General features: G+C 42.9%; 1 pseudogene; it reads right to left on the reverse strand.

Moving 5' to 3' along the window:
* The window catches only part of LOC121492218, a 106515-nt pseudogene extending 105135 nt beyond the window's left edge, over nucleotides 1-1380 (reverse strand).
* Nucleotides 1381-10699: the final 9319 nt, after the last annotated feature.

Consider the following 10699-nt stretch of genomic DNA (forward strand, 5'->3'; position numbering starts at 1 on the left):
TTACATCAAGTGCCCTCCTAATGTCCATCACCCAGGTACCCCATCTCCCCACCCCAACAAAACGCAAATTAAAACAAGATGACAAAGATGATAATGTTCAAAAGGTGATAAAGATCCTCAAGCCTGACAATGTTGAAGATTAGCAGGTGGAAAAGTAATAAATACATTTCAAAGGTGGAGTCTGGTAACATCATCTATAATCTTTTAAGTGTGCATTCCCTTTGATCTAGTAATTATATCTCCATAAATTTATTGTATGGAAATAATCAGGAATATGTACAGATTTATGTAGGAGAATAATCATCTAGTAGTGTTTTTTTTTAATGAGTATGATTTTTTTTTAGTTTTTTTTAAGGTTTTATTTATTTATTTATTCATGAGAGACACAGAGAAAGAGACAGGCAGAGACACAGGCAGAGGGAGAAGCAGGCTCCATCCAGGGAGCCTGACGTGGGACTGGATCCCTGATCCTGGAATCAGGCCCTGGGCCAAAGGCAGATGCTCAACCACTGAGCCACCCATGTGCCCCTTTTTAAAAGTTTTTATTGAAGTTCTAATTAGTTAACATACAGGGTAATACCGGTTTCAGGAGCAGAATTTAATGATTCATCACTTACATATAACACCCGGCACAGGGGCAAACGGGTAGCTCCATCAGCTGGGTGGCAGCTCTTGACTTCCACTCAGGTCATAATCTCAGGGTAGTGGGATCAAGCCCCACATGGGACTTGGTGCTGGGCGCGGAGCCTGCTTGGTATTTTCTCTCTCCCTCTCCTTCTCTCACCCCGCCTGCTGCTCTCTCTAAAAATAAACATATATGGTTAACGCGCAGGGCTCATCCCAAGTGCTGCCTCAATGCCCATCCCCCAGGTGAGAGCCTCCAGCGGCCTCCCTCCCTTCCCTCCCCCTTCTCCTATCTTTATGCTTTCTTTCCTAAATTCCACGTGAGTAATCTCCTGTGACATTTGGTCTACCTCTGCCGTATTTCACCTAACATACTACCCTCTAGCCCCCCCCCCATCATTGCAAATGGCAAGATTCCACTTTTTCGGGGACACCTATATTGTTCGTACACGTGAGAAACTGTAAATACCCTGGAAGACAGCCAAGGAAGGGACTGCTTGAACAAACTCTATCCATACGGCCATTTAAAATGATCCTGTTTTCCTGGAAAGACAGGAGACACTGGGCTTTAAAAACAAAAAACAAAACAAAAAGCCAGAAAACCATGTGCGTGTGTGAGGTCTCCCAAGTTTACACAGCAGCGTAGTAATTCTTTCCGGCAGCCGGGATGGTGGGTGAGTTCAACTTTCTCTTATAAACGTTTCCGTACTTACTATCAGTTCTGCAAGGAGCAGGCACTTTTTGAAAACAGTTTTCTTCTCACAATCGTTAAAATACAGGTAAAGTATTACTTTGAGGGGGGGGCGGGGTGGGGGCGGGGCGCTGGGCGGGGGCGGGGCTTCCCCCGCAGCACGCAGCCCGGAAACACGTCACGCGGCGCCGCGGGAATTCTGGGTAACGCGCCGAGGCCGCGTTACTGCAGGCGTCCTTAGCCGTTTGAGAGAAGACACTAATACCGCTTTCCTTTAACACCACGTGTGCTGTGGACGTGAGCTCGGCACGTTGATAACCCGGGGACGTCGGGACGGTGAAAGGGGTTTTTTTGAACGTGAAAAGAATGCCTTCCTCGCTTCCCGCCCTTCCCCCACCGCACGCGCGCTTACACCCGCTTCGCCTCCCTCGGGAGGGGCTCCGAGGCTGCCCCCGGGCAGAGCGTTGCTACGGGCGACGAGCGAGCGGCGCCCCGCGAAGGGACGTCGGCGGGCGGGCTATTGTATTCGAATGACGCCCTTGGAGCGGGACGGACGCGCGCGGAGCTGGGGGCGTGGAGGCGAGGCGCGCTCTGATTGGCCCGGCTCCTCAGGCCCCGCGCGCGTGCGCAAAGGCGTCCCCGCGCGCGCGCCGCTCTGCCTCTCTCCCGCCCTTGCAGGGGCGCCTGGCTGGGACCTGGGCGGAGGGGGTGTGATTCGTGCTCGGCCTTGCGCGGGGAGCGGGTTGCAGGAGTTCAGCGAGGCTGTCTGCCCCCCTCCCCGCCCCAGCACGCGAGGCCGGGACTCCGGGGGAGGAGGGTGGTGCGGGCCGCCACCTGCGTAGCCGGGGGACCCCGCTGCACCCAGCTGCACCCAGCTGCACCCAGCTGCACCCAGCTGCACCCAGCAGCCCGGCGAGCTCCTCGCTTGCACGGCCGCAGGACCTTAGGTGGAGAGGCCCCGGACTCCGTGGGAGCCTGGCGGACCTGACGAAGCTGGTGTTTGCGGTGGACGCTGATAACCACTGTTTGAATGGTTATCATTGAAAATAAATGGTCTTTGGGTTTGAGGTATCAGGGCATTTAGGTAGAAAGGTTGACAGGAGCTCTTTTAAGGCAGTCTCTCTGCATTGACCTGTAGAAAATAGGTCCCTGATTTGCTACTTTTAAAACAATCCGCAAATCCACAAGTAGTGTTGCAACATTCATTCTGTTCTCTTGGGCTGATTATCTTAACTTGATGGTGATTGATTAGTAGCTTTACTGTAAAAGTCGAATGATTCAGTCCTAGAGGTGGACAAGAATCATATAAAGTTTGGGGAAAATAAAACACCTCGGGGAGGCCTGGAAACCGGGCAAGGCTCGCAGATCAAAGATTTCTGGACCATCTGGTGAATGACGTTAAAAGGGAAAATTAAGAGTTTGCTCATCTACGAAGCTCTTAAGGCTTACGTAGCTGTTTTAACCACAAATTACATGATTAAGTGATGGCAACGGTATGGTAGATTGTATCGACACATTGACTATTAGAATTTTTAAAAATCTGTGGATAGCAGAGAGCCTTTTGCTATTGCAATACTGTTATTTTTTTATCCTTGGAATATTAAATGAAAATTTTCATTTCAAAAACTGCAAAAGTTTGAATATAATTACACATTTGAGGACGAGACACTTAAATCTTAATATTTGAAGGTTTTTTAATATAAAATGTTCAAAAGATAATTAGATATAAACAGGCACATTAGAAAATACAGATAAGTCAAAAGTTAATACCACTCTAGAGGTAACTGCCGTTTATATTTTGCTATCTTTCTGTTGCTCTTTCCTGTCATATATTTTACAAATATAGAATCATGAAACAGTAATATATATAGAGACCAACCTGTGACTTTATCTAAGGCTTATCACTATGAAGGACCTTCCCTTTGTTAGATATTTCTGTATTTGGGTTGTTACAATGAGCAAACATTTCTAGTCAGAAAAAAAGATTCAGTCCCCCCCCCCCCCCGCCCCATTATCTGCAGGGCATACATTCAAGACCCCTAGTAGATGCCTGGAACTGGTAATAGTACCAAGCCACATAGATACTATGTTTTTTCCTATGCATATATAGCTATGATAAAGTTTAATTTATAAATTAGGCACAGCAGGAGGTTAATAAGTAATAAAAACAATTATAAGAATATACTATAATAGGGATCCCTCGGTGGCGCAGCGGTTTAGCGCCTGCCTTTGGCCCAGGGCGCGATCCTGGAGACCCCGGATCGAATCCCACGTCGGGCTCCCGGTGCATGGAGCCTGCTTCTCCCTCTGCCCGTGTCTCTGCCTCTCTCTCTCTCTCTGTGTGACTATCATAAATAAATTTAAAAAAATAAAAAAAAAGAATATACTATAATAAAAGTTATATGAATGTTGGTCTCTTTCAAAATATTTTATACGTACTCACCCTTCTGTGAGGATACGAGCTGGTAAAATGCCTGTGTGATGAAGTGAAGTGAATGATGTTTGTATTGTGTTGTGGCGTTAGACTATTGACTACATCACAAGAAGGATCACCTGCTTCAGGACTGAGGTTGACCTGCCTCGGTGACTGAAATCTCAAAAAGTGAAACCGTGGCTAAGGGAGGACTACTGTGTTGAAAAGAAAGGATATCACTCAAGTATTTTATAACCACAAAATCGATTTTTTTTTTAAAGATTCTATTTATTTATTCATGACAGAGAGGCTGAGACACAGGCAGAGGGAGAAGCAGGCTCCATGCAGGGAGCCCGACATGGGACCCGATCCCGGGTCTCCAGGATCACACTCTGGGCCAAAGGCAGTGCTAAACCGCTGAGCCACCCGAGCTGCCCACACAAAATCAATTTTAAAAGAATTCATAGGGCACCCCGGGTGGCTCAGCGGTTTAGCACCGCCATCAGCCCAGGGTGTGATCCTGGAGACCCGGGATCACGTCCCGCGTCGGGCTCCCTGCATGGAGCCTGCTTCTCCCTCTGCCTGTGTCTCTGCCTCTCTCTCTCTGTGTCTTTCATGAATAAATAAATAAAATCTTTAAAAAAAAAAGAATTCATAATTTTGAAAACATTCTACAAACTAACTTTTAACTCAGATCAAATATGTGTTTGTCTTGTTTCCCTATGAAACCCCACTGAATGGAGAAAATTCAAAAACACACAAGGACTAAGAAAGTGGGAAAGGGACAAAAGAGAATGGGAGAGATACTAGAGTAGGGATGTCCGGGTTGGATCAGTGGTTAAGTGTCTGCCTCAGCCCAGGGCATGATCCTGGAGTCCCAGGGTTGAGTCCCACATCCGGCTCCCTGCATGGAGCCTGATTCTCCCTCTCCTATGTCTCTGCCCCTCTCTTTCTCTCTGACTCTGTCTCTGTCTCTCATGAGTAAATAAAATTTTTAAAAATAAATAAATAAACCAAAATATTAAAGAGAGAGATTGGAGAGTTCTTTTTTTTTTTTTTTTTTTTTTTTTAGATTGGAGAGTTCTTAGTGGAAGAAGGAAAAAGGATAAATTGTGGGCACTAAGAAAGCTGAATGCAAAGGGGAATGGCAATTAGAAGAACAGTAATTCATAATTCAGAACTTCAGGGAGGCTCCATAAAGGAAAATTCTGTTTCTCGCTCTCAATACTTTTGACACCAGATGTGGGGGGATTATCCCATGTCAATTCTCCAGTTTCCAGTGGACACTACTGGATGTCCTACAAATTTAACTTAATTCTGACACTACATACCTGGAGACAGCATCAGATCCCAGAGGCTAAAGACTGTGCACCAGACCACAATTGGCAATAAAAATCCCAGGCCCCAAGCAAAGGCAAGATCATGCTCTTTTCCTTTCTGAGTCTCCCAGAGACTCTGTCTCTCTCCATCTCTCTCTCTCTATCTTCAGTAAATTCTGCTTTCACTTCCTGCTGGCTCATGTTTGATTTCCATCCTGCCAAGGATCCTCTTTGCTAGACCTGTGGGACCCCCTTTCTGGGTCCTCAGGGCCTGCCTGCCATCATTCAGTCTCAAACTGAATTATAACACCAGCTTTCCTGTTTCTCTAGCTTGCAGACAGTAGAGTGTAGGCCTTCTTGTCTTCCATGACCATGTGAGCCAATCCCTACAATAAATCTCATCTATCTCTCTATTTCTCTATCCATCTATCTTTCCTATTGGTTCTGTTTCTCTGGAGAACCCTAAGCCCTCAAGACTACTACACCTCAGATGCCAATTGCAAATCCCGATTGTCACTTGTATTTCCAACTAAATAGCTATACATAAATTGGAGTTCCCATGACTCCCTTTTCTAGTTCAATAATTTGCAAGAATGGTTCACAGAATTCAGGAAAATATTTGTTTATTGATTTGTTATAAAGGATACAATGCAACAGCCATATGGAAAGATGCACAGGGCAAAGAAGGGCAGAAGAGGCACAGAGCTTCCGTGCCCTCTATGCACCACCCTCCCAGCACCTCCCTAATGTTCACCAACCCAGAAACTCACCAAATTTCCTTAAGAATTTTTATAGAGGGATCCCTGGGTGGCGCAGAGGTTTGGCGCCTGCCTTTGGCCCAGGGCGTGATCCTGGAGACCCGGGATCGAATCCCACGTCGGGCTCCCGGTGCATGGAGCCTGCTTCTCCCTCTGCCTATGTCTCTGCTTCTCTCTCTCTCACTGTGTGCCTATCATAAATAAATAAAATTAAAAAAAAAAAAAAAGAATTTTTATAGAGCTTAATCTCTAATACCCCTGTCCCTTTCCTGGAGGTCTTTGGGTGGGGCTGAAAATTCTAACCCTCTACTCACTTGGTCTTTCTGGTGACCAGTTCCATTCTGAAGCTATCAAGGGGCCCTCCCCCAAAATCACCTCATTAGCATAAACTCAAGTGTACTCAAAAGCTGAGCCTCCTGGGGGGCTAAATCCCTTAAGTGTCTGACGCTTGATTTCAGCTCAGGTCATGATTTCAGGGTGGTGAGATTGAGCCCCATGGTCGGCTGGCTGGCTGGCCCGCTGGGCTTGGAGCTTGCTTAAGATTCTCTTCCTCCTTCTGCACCCCCTACCTACCCTTGCACTCTCTCTCTTAAAAACAAAAAAACAAAACAGAAAAAGTGGAACCTCCTGAATAACAAAAGATACTCCTGTCACTAAGGAAATTCCAAAGGTTTTAGGAGCTCTTTGCCAGGAACAGAAGACAAAGACCCAATACATGCCTTATTATACTACAGACTCATAAATTGCAGTTATGGCATCATGGAAGGGTGTGGAAGGAAAGACCAGAAGACTGACTGAAAATCTGTACAGAGTAGTTAGACTTCTAGATCTAGGTCACCATCCTTAGGGCAGATAACCAAATGTGTAGCTTATCCCTAGAACTGGTAGAGAGTTTGAATCAGGGGAGCCCCAGATTCAGACATACTAGGTCAAGCAAAAAACAGATTAAATGAGAAAGTCTATATACTGAATAGTGAGACCCACTCCAACCCCTTTCCACTGCTTGCTCTCTGAATCTTCATTCACATTTTCATCTCTTTGGTACTGGTCACCCCCTTTTTTCTTCATCTTCATGATATAACTTTCTATCCTTTCTGATTTTTCTTTATTTTCTTCACTCTTATTCTGTTTAACTGTGATTGCTTGAGCTGATGTCCTAGGCTTTCTTCTTTCTAGTTTTTATGAGTTCATCCAAGAGGCTGTTCATACTATGGATTAGGACTCACTCAAATCTGCATCTCTAGTGCTAAACTCTGACCGGCCTTCAAGTCTCATATTTTCAGACTTTTACTGAGTCTATTCCTTTTGGATGGCACATGAGTAAAGAAGTAACCCAGTCTGCTTTGCAGTATCCTGTAGAGGCGACTTTTAGGAAACAAGCTTGAGTAATGGAAACCTGAGTAAGGTAAAAGAGCTCACAGTGATCACCAAGCGGAATGCAAACAGGTCCATTAAGCGACTCACCTCAAAATAGCCATAGGCCCTAACTGACCAATTACAAACAGGCACAGTCAATGAAAAGCTAGGTAAGGGTAAGCATTTACAATGCTGGGTAAATGTAAACGTTATATGAGATGTTTAATTCTCAGGTTTCTAATTTTCTGTGTAAATGATAAGCCTAGAGTCTTTTAAAAACTACCTAGAATTTGTAGAACAAGAAGAAAATTAAAAGTCTTCCAGGCTCCAGGTTAATTAACTGTCTCTCTGCTTGTTGTTGATTCAAATTCTCAAGGACAGTTAGAACAATAAATAAATAAATAAATAATAAAAATTCTCAAGGACAGGATTATGGCAAAATATAAAGGTGTATGGGAAGCCCAGGTGGCTCAGCGGTTTAGCGCCGCCTTCAGCCCATGGCATGATCCTGGAGACCTGGGATCGAGTCCCACATCAGGCTCCCTGCATGGAGCCTGCTTCTCCCTCTGCCTGTGTCTCTGCCTCTCTCTCTCTGTATCTCTCATGAATAAATAAATAAAATATTTTTAAAAATAAATAAGTAAATAAATAGATAAAGGTGTAAAAAGGGATAAATAAGCACAAAAAAATGGAAGCAAGGGAGAGATGAGACTTAGGAAAGTTTGGAGGCAGTAAAGCATTTGTAAAAAAAAATATCAGTCAAGAGAAGCTAATTATTATTAGCTATTAGTAACAAATGCCTCCAAGAGCTCAGGGACTTTCAATTTGTTTCTTAGGCATACTGCTTTGGAACACTGGTGGTCATGATGGCAGAGAAAAAAAGAGTATCTAGTGAGCTACTGGCTCTTAAAAGTTTCTCCTCTAAATTGGCACATATCCTGTTCACTCATATTTCACTGGTCAAAGGAAATCACATGACTGTCTGATTTCCACCCGATGGGGATATGATCCCTCCTATGGGAGGGGCACCCCAAAAAGAGCACCAAGTATGAGTCAGGACTGTTCAATCTATACATGAAAACTGCAGTTGTAGATGAGATTACTTAAAATTACACTTAACCTTTCTTTAGCACTAGTGTGGAATACAACTGCTATGGTGTGAATACAAGAGTTAGTGATAGCCTGTCCTTGGGATATGATCCCAGCAAAAATATCTGTTAAAATACTTTTCTATGAAAGAACAATTTCCCCTCTCTAGAACTTTTGTTTTTCTTTTGGGATACAAAGTTAGCTGGTATCATTTAAGGGTTCAGCTTTATAAATACTAAATGTTTCTAGGGTTATGTTAGTTGAAGCCTGTCCTGGACCTTGTGAGCATGACTCCCTAGCTGTGCAGCAGCCATGTGATTATGGGATAAGGGAGATTCAATTCTACTTATTGATTTATTCTTTAATTTGCTACCCAATCAAGTGATTTTATCCCTCTTGTCTCAATAACTGCCAGGCTTACATGAATCTGTGCTCAGTACTTCTTTGGCTAAAGTGGAATTTGAGCCAATGAGATAGGAGAGATTTGTCAAAACAGACAAAAAACAAACAACAAAAATATATATTATATGAGAAATTCATTTCAAATATGATCCATAGATTAAATGCTAAAGAATGAAAAAAGAGATACTTTGAAAACTCCAATCAAAAGAAACCTGGAACAGCTAGATTGATATCAGACAAGGTAGAGTTCATAGCAAAGAAAATGAGCAGGGATAAAGGTCATTTCATGCAACAGAGGAATCAGTTCATTAAGAGGACATAAGAATTCTAATTGTTTATGCGCCTAACTGTAGAGTTTCAAAACAGAAAGCAAAATCTGCCAGAGGTGAAAAAGAAATATGCAAATTCACGTTATACTTGGAGACTTCAGTACTCCTCTTGGTCATAGAGTAGCAAACAGAAAATCAACAACAGGGGCACAAGGGTGGCTCAGTGGTTGAGCATCTGCCTTCAGCTCAGGGCGTGATCCCAGGATCCAGGATGGAGTCCCACATAGGGCTCCCTGCAGGGAGTCTGCTTCTCCCTCTGCCTGTGTCTCTGCCTCTCTCTATGTGTGTGTCTCTCATAAATAAATAAGTAAAAATTGGGATCCCTGGGTGGCGCAGCGGTTTGGCGCCTGCCTTTGGCCCAGGGCGCGATCCTGGAGACCTGGGATCGAATCCCACATCAGGCTCCCGGTGCATGGAGCCTGCTTCTCCCTCCGCCTGTGTCTCTGCCTCTCTCTCTCTCTCTGTGACTATCATAAATAAATTTAAAAAAAAAATTAATAAATAAGTAAAAATTTAAAAAAATCAACAAGACCATAGAAGATACAGATATCATTACCATGGTACTAAAACCAAAAACATCACAAGAAAAGAAAACTATACATCAGTGTCCCTCAGGAACACAGAAAAACCTTCAACAAAATATTTGAAAACTGAATGCAGTAATATAAAAATAAAAATAGAATAACACATCAAAACCAAGTGGGGTTTATTCTGAGAAAAGTTTTTTCAATATTAGATAATTAATATAATAAATTTAACAATCTGCAGAAGAAAAATCACGTGGCTATGTTAATTGATGCAGAAAAATAAATTTGAAACATTAAGCATCATTTCATGATTTAAAAAAAAACCCTTCAGCAAACTAGGGATAGAAGGGACTTTCCTCAACGTGGTAAAAGCATCGTCAAAAAACCTACAGCTAACGTTATATTTAATGATGAAAGGCTGTGTGCTTCTTCCTAAGATCAAGAACAAGTCAAAGCTGTCCATCTCACCTCCTGTTCAAGAACATACCAGAAGTCCTAGCCAGGGGAAGTAAGAAAAAGAAATAACAGGCACACAGGCTGGAAAGGAAGAAATAAAATCTTCCCTATTTGCAGATGACATGATGGTCTACAAGGAATCTACCCCCACCCCCGCAAAGAAAATGTAGAACTAGTAAATAAGTTTAGCAAGATTGCGAGATCAATACACAAAAATCAACTGTATTTAAAAAATCAACTGTATTTCTATATACTAATAATTGTAAACCAAAAAAATTAAAATATTTATAATTGCTCTAAAAAAAAAAAACAAATACGTAAGTATTAATCAAAACAAGGGGTGCCTGGGTAGCTTAGTTCATTGAGCAACTGACTCTTGGTTTGACCTAGGTCATGATGTCAATGTTGTGAGATCAAGCTGCATCAGGCTCTGTGTTCAGTGGCATGTTTGCTTGAGATTCTCTCCCTTCCCCTCTCCCTCTGCCTCTCCTGTGTGTGTGCTTGTTCTCTCTCTCAAACAAATAAATCTTTAAAAAAATGATCAAAACATAATCTCATTGCTTTGAAGTGTGAACTATTTTAATTTCTCTGAGTTCCCTTTTGTAAATGCTTTTAGGGTCATTGAATTTTTATGTTTTTATATTGTATTGGATTTATATTTTTCATATATAATTTCTTCTGTATCAATAGATTCATCATATTATTTTAAGGGCAATATTATATTGATATTGATGT

Source organism: Vulpes lagopus, chromosome 5 (assembly GCF_018345385.1).
Source record: "Vulpes lagopus strain Blue_001 chromosome 5, ASM1834538v1, whole genome shotgun sequence".
In the NCBI taxonomy this organism is placed as follows: Eukaryota; Metazoa; Chordata; class Mammalia; order Carnivora; family Canidae; genus Vulpes; species Vulpes lagopus.